At 48.1% G+C, this 11675-nt stretch overlaps 1 pseudogene; it reads left to right on the top strand.

The window, feature by feature from the left end:
* The first annotated feature begins 3764 nt into the window (after positions 1 to 3764).
* On the top strand, positions 3765 to 7955 carry LOC134735926 (large ribosomal subunit protein uL15-like; annotated as a pseudogene).
* Positions 7956 to 11675: the final 3720 nt, after the last annotated feature.

Below are 11675 nucleotides of genomic sequence, written 5' to 3'. Positions count from 1 at the left end.
CTGCATGCGGCTCAGGACGGCTTTGAATGTGGCCTAAAACAAATTTGTAAACTTTCTTAAAACATTACGAGGCCAGGTGCAGTGGCTCATGCTTGTAATCCCAACACTTTGGGAGGCCAAGGCGAGTCGATCACCTGAGGCCAGGAGATAGAGACCAACCTGGCCAACAGGATGAAACCCTGTCGCTACAAAAAATACAAAAATTAGCCAGGTGTAGAGGCCGGGTGCAGTGGCTCATGCCTATAATGCCAGTTCTTTGGGAGGCTGAGGTGGATGGATCACTGGAAGTCAGGAGCTGAAGACAAGCCTGGCCAACATGGCGAAAACCTGTCTCTACTAAAAATACAAAAATTACCCGGGTGTGGTGGTGTGGGCCTATAATCCCAGCTTCTCAGGAGGCTGGGGCAGGAGAGTCGCTTGAGCCCCGGAGGCCGAGGTTGTGGTGAGCTGAGGTTGCACCACTGCACTCCAGCCTGGGCGACAGAGCAAGACTGTCTCAAAAAAAAAAATTAGCCAGACGTGGTCAGGCATAGTGGCTGGTAACTGTAGTCCTAGCTACTTGGGCGGCTGAGGTGGGGAAAGTCATTGAACCTGGGAGGCAGAAGTTGCAGTGAGCCAAGATCACATAACTGCACTCCAGCCTGGGTGACAGAGCAAGACTGTCTCAAAAAAAAAAAATTAAGGGATTTATTTATTTTTATCATTATTATTTTTTTTTTTTTTGAGAAGGAGTCTTTTTCTTTCGCCCAGGCCGGAGTGCAGTGGCGCTATCTTGGCTCACTGCAAGCTCCGCCTCCTGGGTTCATGCCATTCTTCTGCCTCAGCCTCCCAAGTAGCTGGGACTACAGGAACCCACCACCATGCCTGGCTAATTTTTTGTATTTTTAGTAGAGACGGGGTTTCACCGTGTTAGCCAGGATGGTCTTGATCTCCTGACCTCGTGATCCGCCCGCCTCGGCCTCCCAAAGTGCTGGGATTACAGGTGTGAGCCACCGCGCCTGGCCATTATTATTATTTTTTAGCTCATCAGCCATTGTTAGTGTATTTTGTGTGACCCAAGATAATTCGTCCAATGTTGCCCAGGGAAGCCAAAAGATTAGATACTCCTGATTTAGAAGCTGAGCCTGGGGAACAAAAGTGAGAGTCCATCTCTACAAAAACGAAAATTAGCCAGGCATAATGGCACACACCTGTAGTCCCAGGTATTTGGGAGACTGAGGTGGGAGGATTGCTTGAGCCTAGGAGTTCAAAGCTGCAGTAGCTATGATCATACCACTGCCCTCCAGAATGGGCCTCCCACACTTCTTCCCTCTCCTCTGGCTTCCTGAAGCACTCAGTTCTATCATCATATTGGGTTGTAATGTAGGGCCAAATGTAATCATCTGTTCCAAGGAGGCTAGAGGGTATTGTCATGGGACAATGGGAGAGACTGCACCTCTCAGAATGGTGCAGCTGGTGTATGGAAATGCACAGCAGTGTACTGACATACACAGAGAACCAGCTTTGGGCAACTCTGAAAGCCAGATGGAAGGTTGCAGAGCCACTGAGGAAAGGAGAGGAGGGGAAGGGAGGAGGGGAGCGGGGAGGGGAGGGGGAGAGGGGGAGGGGAGGAAAGGGGAGGAGCAATTCCCATTGCTGCACAATGGTAATAGTTTAGCTGGTGTTTCTATAAAGATGGGAATGGTAGAAGGATGGTCATTTAGAGGAGAGTTTATTATTTACCCCAAGAGCAAATAATAAGGATGTGGACTAAGGTGGAATTATATTAGGAAAAGTGGCATTTTGAAACACATTTGGTCTGGGCGTTGAAAGTTAGATTGGCAAGATTTGGGGTTTGACTTCCTGGGACAGTGGGGGCAGCTATTAAAAGATTGGGAGTCTGGGCCAGGTGTGGTGTCTCATGCCTGTAATCCCAGCACTTTGGGAGCCGAGACGGGCAGATCACCTGAGATCAAGAGTCCTAGACCAGCCTGGCCAACATGGTGAAACCCCATCTCTACTAAAAATACAAAAATTAGCCAGGCGTGGTGGCAGGCACCTGTAATCCCAGCTACTCGGGAGGCTGAGGTGGGAGAATTGCTTGAACCCTGGAAGCGGAGGTTGCAGTGAGTCAAGATCATGCCATTGCACTCCAGCCTGGGAAACAAGAGGGAAACTCTATTTAAAAAAAAAAGATGGGGAGTCTGAAGGGTGAGTGGTTTTGGAGCATAAGAGTCCAGTTGAGGGCCGGGCGCGGTGGCTCACGCTTGTAATCCCAGCACTTTGGGAGGCCGAGGCGGGCGGAACACGAGGTCAGGAGATCGAGACCACGGTGAAACCCCGTCTCTACCAAAAATACAAAAAATTAGCCGGGCGTGGTGGTGGGCGCCTGTAGTCCCAGCTACTCTGAGAGGCTGAGGCAGGAGAATGGCGTTAACCCGGGAGGCGGAGCTTGCAGTGAGCCGAGATCGCGCCACTGCACTCCAGCCTGGGTGACAGAGCAAGACTCCGTCTCAAAAAAAAAAAAAAAAAAAAAAAAAAAAAAGAGTCCAGTTGAGACTATGGCAATTAATACAGGTGGAAATAACTAGTAAATGGCTGGAAATCCCTAATTTAGGCTTAGAAAAGATGTCCAGTCTTAAGAGTTGAGTTGTTCATATGGAGTAGTTAATTAAAGTCATGAGAATCATTTGTCAAAGAGTAGTTTCAGAAATTTAAAAGCTTGGGAAGAACAGCTCAAGTCAAATCCTGAATTTCAAATGATTTCTTCATGGTAAAGCTCTGTTCATAGGCTTCCATTCTCTCCCATACTCAAGCCCTAGTACACGGCTTATTCAGAGTTGCCAGCCAGGGCAGAGCACTGGGCAATGGGGAGGCCACTCCAGGGGCAGAATTTGGGGGCTGTAGCTCAAAGCTGGGAGATAAGCAGCTAGAGGACAGGCCTGGGGAGTGCTGTGGCAGTGTGTTCCAAATACATACCCTAAATGTGTTCAACGATTGTCTCCCAACCCAAATGCTCTTCTCTTATCCTGTGGGCTTGAAGCTCCTCCCATTGAGAGGTGGGGTCTCTGTTCTCTTCTCTGAATCTTTGAATCTGGCACTGTGGCAGAAGTGATGCTGGCGACCTCTGAGGCTAGTTCATAAAAGGCTATACAGCTTCTGCCTGGTTCTCTTGGGACATTCACCTTTAGAGCACAAGCCTCCATGTAAGAAGTTCAAGGCCACGTGGATAGGCCGTGTATAGGTGTTCTGGCCAACAGCCAGAGATCTCAGTCTATACCAGCATCTTGGTATAAATCGCTTGCCAAACATGAATGATGATACCTCCAAATGACTCCTGGCCCCAGCCATCAAGCACCTCAGCCTTTTGTCATCCCAATTGAGGCCCCAGATTTCATAGAGCAGAGACAAGCCATCCCTGCTGTGACCTTTGTGAATTCCTGACTCCCAGAATCCATGAATGTAATAAAATGGGAGTGAAGGTGTGCCCTCACTGCCATTTTGTTATATTTGTTTTTATTTTTATTTTTGATTTGTTTTTTTGTTTTGTTTTGTTTTTTGAGACAGGGTCTCATTCTGTCTCCCAGGCTGGAGTGCAGTGACACAATCTCAGCTCACTGCACCCTCCGCCTCCCAGGTTCAAGTGATTCTCCTGCCTCAGCCTCCCCAGTAGCTGGGATTATAGGCACATGCCACCACGCCCGGCTAATTTTCTGTATTTTTAGTAGAGACGAGGTTTCACCATGTTGACCAGGCTGGTCTCAAACTCCTGACCTCAAGTGATCCACCCGCCTCAGCCTCCCAAAGCGCTGTGATTACAGGCGTGAGCCACTGCGCCCAGCCTTGTTTTTGATTTTTTTGAGACATGGTCTTGCTCTGTTGCCCAGGCTGAAGTGCACTGGTGTGATCAAAGCTCACTGTAACCTCAACCTCCTGGGCTCAAGCAATCCTCCTGCTTCAGCTTCCCAAGTAACTGCGACTACAGGTGTATGCTACCATACCCAGCTAATTTTAAAAAAATGTATTTTGAGTGGCTGGGCGTGGTGGCTCACACCTGTAATCCCAGCACTGTGGGAGGCCGAGGTGGGCAGATCATGAGGTCAGGAAATCAAGACCATCCTGGCTAACACAGTGAAACCCCGTTTCTACTAAAAAATACAAAAAAATTAGCCAGGCATGGTGGCAGGCACCTGTAGTCTCAGCTACCTGGGAGGCTGAGGCAGGAGAATGGCGTGCACCCAGGAGGTGGAGCTTGCAGTGAGCGGAGATCGGGCCACTGCACTCCAGCCTGGGCCACAGAGCGAGACTTGTCTCAAAGAAAAAAATATATATATAAATATATATATATATATATATATATATATATAGAGAGAGAGAGAGAGAGAGAGAGAGAGAGAGAGTCTTTCGCCTGAGCCGCCAACATGCCATCCAGACTGAGGAAGACCCAGAAACTTCAGGGCCATGTGAGCCACGGCCATGGCCACATAGGCAAGCTCCAGAAGCACCCCGGAGGCCACGGTAATGCTGGTGGAATGCATCACCACAGGATCAAATACCACCCAGGTTACTTTGGGAAAGTTGGTATGAGGCATTATCACTTAAGGAGGAACCAGAGTTTCTGCCCAGCTGTCAGCCTTGACAAATTGTGGACTTTGGTCAGTGAGCAGACACAGGTGAATGCTGCTAACCAGCTCCCCTCATTGATGTGATGCAATCTGGCTACTACAAAGTTCTGGGAAAGGGAAAGCTCCCAAAGCAGCCTGTCATTGTGAAGGCCAAATTCTTCAGCAGAAGAGCTGAGATTAAGGGTGTTGACGGGGCCTGTGTCCTGGTGGCTTCAGGCCACATGGAGGGAGGTTCATTAAATGCTAACTACTTAAAAAAAACAAATAGGCTGGGCTTGGTGGCTCACGCCTGTGATCCCAGCACTTTGGGAGGCCGAGATGGGCGGATCACCCGGTTGGGAGTTTGAGTCCAACCTAACCAACATGGTGAAACCCCGTCTCTACTAAAAATACAAAAAATTAGCTGGGTGTGGTGGCACATGCCTGTAATCCCAGCTACTTGGGAGGCTGAGGCAGGAGAATCGCTTGAACCCGGGAGGTGGAGGTTGTGGTGAGCCGAGATCGTGCCATTGCACTCCAGCCTGGGCAACAAGAGTGAAAACTCCATCTCAAAAAATAAATATAAATTTAAAAAATTATATATATATATTGTTTTTGGGGGGTGTGGGGAGCTGGGCATAGTGGCTCATGCCTGTAATCCCAGCACTTTGGGAGGCCAAGGCGGGAGGATTGCTTGAGCCCAGAAGTTTGAGACCAGCCTGGGCAATATAGCAAGACCCTATCTCTATTTATTTATTTTTATTTGAGATGAAATTGCAGACATCATAGCACTTTACCCCTAAAATAAATAAATACCTATAGAAATAAATATTGCCCAGGCTGGTCTTAAACTCCTAGCCTCAAGCGATCCTCCCACTTTGGCCTCCCAAAATGCTGAGATTACAGGCATGAGTCACTATACCTGGCCTTAAAATGGCAGTTTTAAGCCACTGATTTGGAGTAATTTGTTATACAGCAATAAGTAACTAGAATAAACACCTATAATCTTACAAGGAACTTTTTGGTTCTATCTGAATCTAATCCAACTTCCACTTTCACTTTTCAAAGGGATAACTGAGGCCTAGTTGCAGAAGAGACTGGCAATCTGCCTAGTAACCAGGAGTTTCTCCCAGCACACTCTCCTGACCAAGGAGGTGCCTTGGAGGAAGCAAGGCCTGCTCTGCCACAGGGTCAGTAGGCTTTTCACCTTCATCCATGGATGGCTTGTGGCAAGGATATATTTTTTCTCCCATTTATGTGAAAACTTTGAAAGTAATTTTGTGTTCTGTGAATGCTAGCTCTCTTGAATTGGGGTAATGGTTATTGTTTATAGAGCATAAGCCAAGTTTCATATTCTACAATGCAAACAGGTACCTGTTTCTAAATAAAACTGTTTACATTTAAAAAAAAAAAAAAAAAAAAACTTTGAGGGCCAGGCATGGTTGCTCATGCCTGTAATCCCAACACTTTGGGAGGCCAAGGCGGGCAGATCACTTGAGGCCAGGAGTTCAAGACCAGCCTGGCCAACATGACAAAACCCCGTCTCTACTAAAAATACAAAAATTATCCAGGTGTGGTGGTGTGCGCCTGTAATCCCAGCTACTCGAGAGGCTGAGGCAGAAGAATCCCTTGAACCCGAGAGGCAGAGGTTGCAGTGAGCCAAGATTGCATCACTGCACTCCAGCTTGGGCAACAGAGCAAGACTCTATCTCAAAAAAAAAAACCCACTTTGAAACAGAAAAGTGTAAAGAATAGTACATTAAACACCAGTGTGCCCATCAGACTTTAAAAAATTGCTAACATATTGCCATATATGCTTTCCGTATGTATAATCATTTTTATTTTTATTTTTTTACATGTAAACCTTAAAATCCCAATGTATAGGCCAGGCGCAGTGGCTCACACCTGTAATCCCAGCACTTTGGGAGGCCAAGGCGGGCGGATCACTTGAGGTCAGGAGTTCAAGACTAGCCTGGCCAACATGGCAAAATCCTGTCTCTACTAAAAATACAAAAATTAGCCGGGTGTGGTGGCGGGCGCCTGTAGTCCCAGCTACTTGGGAGGCTGAGGCAAGAGAATTGCTTGAACCTGGCAGGCGGAGGTTGCAGCGAGCTGAGGTTGTGCCATTGCACTCCAGCCTGAGCGACAGAGCAAGACTCTGTCTCGAAAAAAAAAAAAACCCAATGTATGTGTCATCTTTTTTTTTTTGAGATGGAGTCTTGCTCTGTCACCCAGGCTGGAGTGCAGTGGCACAACCTTGGCTTGCTGCAACCTCTGCCTCTCGGGTTCAAGCGATTCTCCTCCCGAGTAACTGGGATTACAGCTGTGAGCCACTGCCCCTGGCCTGTATAATCAATTTTTTTTTTTTAGACAGAGTCTTGCTCTATTGCCGAGGCTGGATGGAGTACACTGGCACAATCACTGCAACCTTCGCCTCCTGGGTTCAAGTGATTATCCTTGAGCCTCCTGAGTAGCTGGGATTACAGGCACACACTACCATGCCTGGCTAATTTTTTGTATTTTTAGTAGAGACAGGGTTTTACTATGTTGGCCAGGCTGGTCTCAAACTCCTGACCTCATGATCTGCCCGCCTCAGCCTCCCAAAGTGCTGGGATTATAGGCGTGAACCACCTCACCCGGCCCTGTATAATCTTTTTTACCAAACATTTGAAATGAAATTGCAGACATAATAGTATTTTACCCCTAAATACTTCATTGTATAACTATAATGCCATTATCATTTCTATTACCCAATGTTTAATACATATTCAGACTGTCCTCTAATTGTCCCCAAAATGTGTTTTATAGATTTTTTTTCAAGCCAGGATTTAGTCAGGGTTCACACATTGTATTTGACTGTCTCTTTAAATCCAGAACAGTCTCCCTATCTCTTTTTTTTAATGATCTTTTTTTTTTTTTTTTTCCAGACAGGGTCTTGCTCTGTTACCCAAGATGGAATACATAGCTCACTGCAGCCTCGACATTCTGGACTCAGTTGATCCTCCCACCTCAGCCTCCACAGTAGCTGGGACTACAGGTGTGCACCACCATGTCCAGCGAATTCTTTAATTTTTTGTAGAGACAGGGTCTCACTGTGTTGCCCAGGCTGGTCTGGAACTCCTGGGCTCAAGTGATCCTCCTACCTTGGCCTCCCGAAGTATTTGGTTTACAGGCATGAGTCACTGCTCCTGACCAGACACTGATTTTTTGAAAAGATCAAATTAAGTGTCTTGCAGAATATCTCACATTCTGGATTTATCTCATTGCTTCATCATGGTGTCTATTAACTTGTTCCTTTATCTTCTTTATTTCCTGTAAACTGAAGTTAGGTCTGAAGGCTTGACTGTGAATTAAACATTTTTGGCAAGAATATTTCATAGGTGGTGATGTCAGATTAGTTTTTATTAGTAAAATTAAGCTTAATCAACTAGCTAAAGTGTTGAGCAGGGGTGTTTTTTTGTTTTGTTTTTTGTTTTTTTGAGACAGAGTCTTGCTCTGTCGCCCAGGCTAGAATGCAGTGGCACGATCTCGGCTCACTGCAACCTCTGCCTCCTGGGTTCACACCGTTCTCCTGCCTCAGCCTCCCGAGTAGCTGGGACTACAGGCGCCTGCTACCACGCCCGGCTAATTTTTTGTATTTTTAGTAGAGACGGGGTTTCACCGTGTTAGCCAGGATGGCCTTGATCTCCTGACCTCGTGATCCGCCCGCCTCGGCCTCCCAAAGTGCTGGGATTACAGGCGTGAGCCACCACGCCCGGCGCAGGGGTGTTTTTAAATTCAAACATGAGCCACAAGAATGCCCCTTTATCCCAGCTGCTATTCACTATGTGCACAAACTTCCTGGTTCATAAGATAGTGAAAATGAAAAATAGCCGACTTGAACAAGTGTTCCAACTTCACTCTTAAAAATAAAAAAGCAAAGACAACCAAAAACAAAAAACAAAAGAAGAAAACATATATACCAGTCCTAGCAGGTAACAGTGTAAAAATAACTGGAGATCGCGCCACTGCACTCCAGCCTGGGCAACAGAGCCAGACTCCGTCTCAAAAACAAAAACAAAAACAAAAAAATAAAATCCTCTGATCCCCGAGTTTTCTGGGAGACTGATTTGAGTAATAATACAACTCCGGTCTCCCGCACAGCCCGCTCCGCGCGTTAATTATCCTTTCTCTATTGCAATTGCCCTGTCTTGATAAATCGGCTGTGTCCAGGCCGAGGGCAAGGTGAAACCCCTTAGGCAACCTCACAGGGCTGCCCTTCCGCAGCTCACAGTCTAATTGCTGAGAGAAATTAACCTAGTAAGAGTTGCAAACGGGACACCGGGCATGCAGTGTAAGGAGCTGGTCCAGAGCCTCTGACCCACACTGGGAAGTCATGGACGATTCAGGGGTCGGGCGCGACAAAATGTCCGAGGCCTGCGACGTCCCTCCCTTGCTCCCTCTCATCACTGCGACTTTCTTTCACCCGTCCTCCACACGAACGAGACCACGCCACCGAGAAGAAGGCTCTGGGGCGCGGGGCTGGTTAGAGCCCCAGACCCCCCGCAGCCCGGCTCCAGATGTCCCTGCGCACAGGCGCCCCACGGTGACGTCAGGGACGCGACTCCCGCAATGCCCCCTGAGCCGCCTGATCCCAGGCGCGGGCTCAGCCTGGGATCTCGGAGTTCCCCTGCGCCTTCCTGACGGTGCGGTCTGGCGGCCCGGGGCGCGGGCGCTGCCATGGGGCAGCCTGGAGCCTTTGGCCTCGGTTTACATGGGAGGCCCCTCGAAACAGGGCACTTCACTTGCCCCGGGCGGCGAGACTCTCGGGTTGACTCCAAGGCCTGACATTCCCCTCCGGTTTTCACGGAGGAGGGTGAGGATGTTGCCAGGAGCTGCCGTAAGGCTGGAGGAGCTTGCGGTTGGGTCCACCCGCCTCTGGATAGGCCTTAGCGTTCACCCGCGGTTTCTCCCTGACTTTGAACCCAAACTCCCTACCCCGCAAGTCCTTCCCTGTTTGATTGCTGAACTGCAAGTGACAGAAGAACTAAGTGTTGGCGAAAGCTGATGCTCCAGAGGGTGCAGAGTAGAGGTCAGGGGTGGGGGCCTCGCCATGGGGTATGTATAATGTAGCCCAGGGTCCTGGCACCGAGTCTCTTCAGGAATGGAAGGGATTTGGATTAGATGGTTTCTTAGAGATCTAAATTATCCCCCTTTGCAATTGCATACCTAAAGAAACTGCTAGGGCTGGCATGAGCCTGGAAAAACCCAGGCAGGGTTAATGGCCCTGTCCTTTAGTCAGTGGCCCACATGTCTTCCAGTGACTCAGAACGGGCCCCTGGAGTCGTGCAAATGGAACGTATCCATTATGCGCCAAAACGTCCTTGTGTCTCCTTGTAATCCCTTCCTCTCCACAACCATTGTCACTTTAGATTGGTTTCTGTCACTTTAGATTTGTGTGTAACTTCTAGAGTTTTTTTTGTTGTTGTTGTTTTGTGGCAGAGTCTCACTCTGTCATCCAGGCTAGAGTGCAATGGCGTGATCTCAGCTCACTGCAACCCCTGCCTCCCAGGTTCAAGTGATTCTCCTGCCTCAGCCTCCCAGGTAGCTGGGATTACAGGCGCGAGCCACCGTGCCCGGCCTAGAGTTTTATATAAATAGTCCTATAGGCCGGGCACGGTGGCTCACGCCTGTAATCCCACCACCTTGGTAAGCCTAGGTGGGTGGATCACTTGAGGTCAGGAGTTTGAGACCAGCCTGACATGGCGAAACCGTATCTCTACTAAAAATACAAAAATTAGCCAGGTGCGGTGGCTCATGCCTATAATCCCAGCTACCTGGGAGGCTGAGGCAGGACAATCACTTGAACCCAGGAGGTGAAGGTTGCAATGAGCCAAGAACATGCCACTGCACTTCAGCAGGGGTGACAGAGTGAAACTCCGTCTCAAAAAAAAAAAAAAAAAATTAGCCTGACATGGTGGTGTGTACCTGTAGTTCCAGCTACTCAGGAGGCTGAGGTGGGATGATGGCTTGAGCCTGGGAGACGGAGGCTGTAGTGAGCCAAGATCGCTCCACTGCACTCCAGCCTGGACTATAGAGCCAGACCTTGTCTCTAAAAAATTTAAAAATTAAGAAAAAAATCATACAGTATGCTCTCTTTTGCTTCTTTTAGCACAGTTTGTAACTTATTTATATTTTATCAATTTATTCTTTTTGCTGAGTAGTATTCCACTGTATGGATATATTTGTTTTTTATCTATAATTTGTTTATTCAGTCACCTGTTGACATTTAGGTTGTTTCCAGTTTGGGGTTGTAACAAACAAAGCTATCTAAAAGCTTTGTGTGGAGATATGTATTCATTTTTCTTGGAGTGGCTAGATGATATGACAGGTGTATATTTAAGGTTTTTCTTTTTTTTTTGAGACAGAGTTTTGCTTTGTTATCCAGGCTGGGGTGCAGTGGCATCATCTTGGCTCAGTACAACCTCCACCTCCCAGGTTCAAGTGATTCTCCTGCCTCAGCCTCTTGAATAGCTGGGATTACAGGTGCGCACCACCATGCCCAGCCAATTTTTATTTTATTTTATTTTATTTTTTTGAGACGGAGTCTCACTCTGTCACCCAGGCTGGAGTGCAGTGGCGCGATCTCAGCTCACTGCAAGCTCCGCCTCCCGGGTTCACACCATTCTGCCTCAGCCTCCCGAGTAGCTGGGACTACAGGTGCCTGCCACCACGCCTGGCTAATTTTTTGTATTTTTTAGTAGAGACGGGTTTTCACCGTGTTAGCCAAGATGGTCTCTATCTCTTGACCTCGTGGTCCACCCGCCTAAGCCTCCCAAAGTGCTGGGATTACAAGCGTGAGCCACTGTGCCTGGCCCTATTTAAGTTTTTAAGAAACAGTTTTCAGGCTGGGCATGGTGGCTCAAGCCTGTAATCCCAGCCTTTGGGAGGCCAAGGCAGGTGGATCACGAGGTCAGGAGTTTGAGACCAGCCAGTCTGAGTCACCCCGATCAACATGGTGAAACCCCGTCTCTACTAAAAATACAAAAATGAGTCAGGTGTGGTGGCGTGTGTCTGTAGTCCCAGCTACTCGGGGAGGCCGAGGCAGAAGAA

Source organism: Symphalangus syndactylus, chromosome 24, assembly GCF_028878055.3.
Source record: "Symphalangus syndactylus isolate Jambi chromosome 24, NHGRI_mSymSyn1-v2.1_pri, whole genome shotgun sequence".
Taxonomy (NCBI): domain Eukaryota; kingdom Metazoa; phylum Chordata; class Mammalia; order Primates; family Hylobatidae; genus Symphalangus; species Symphalangus syndactylus.
This window is presented reverse-complemented; position numbering and strand designations above follow the sequence as displayed.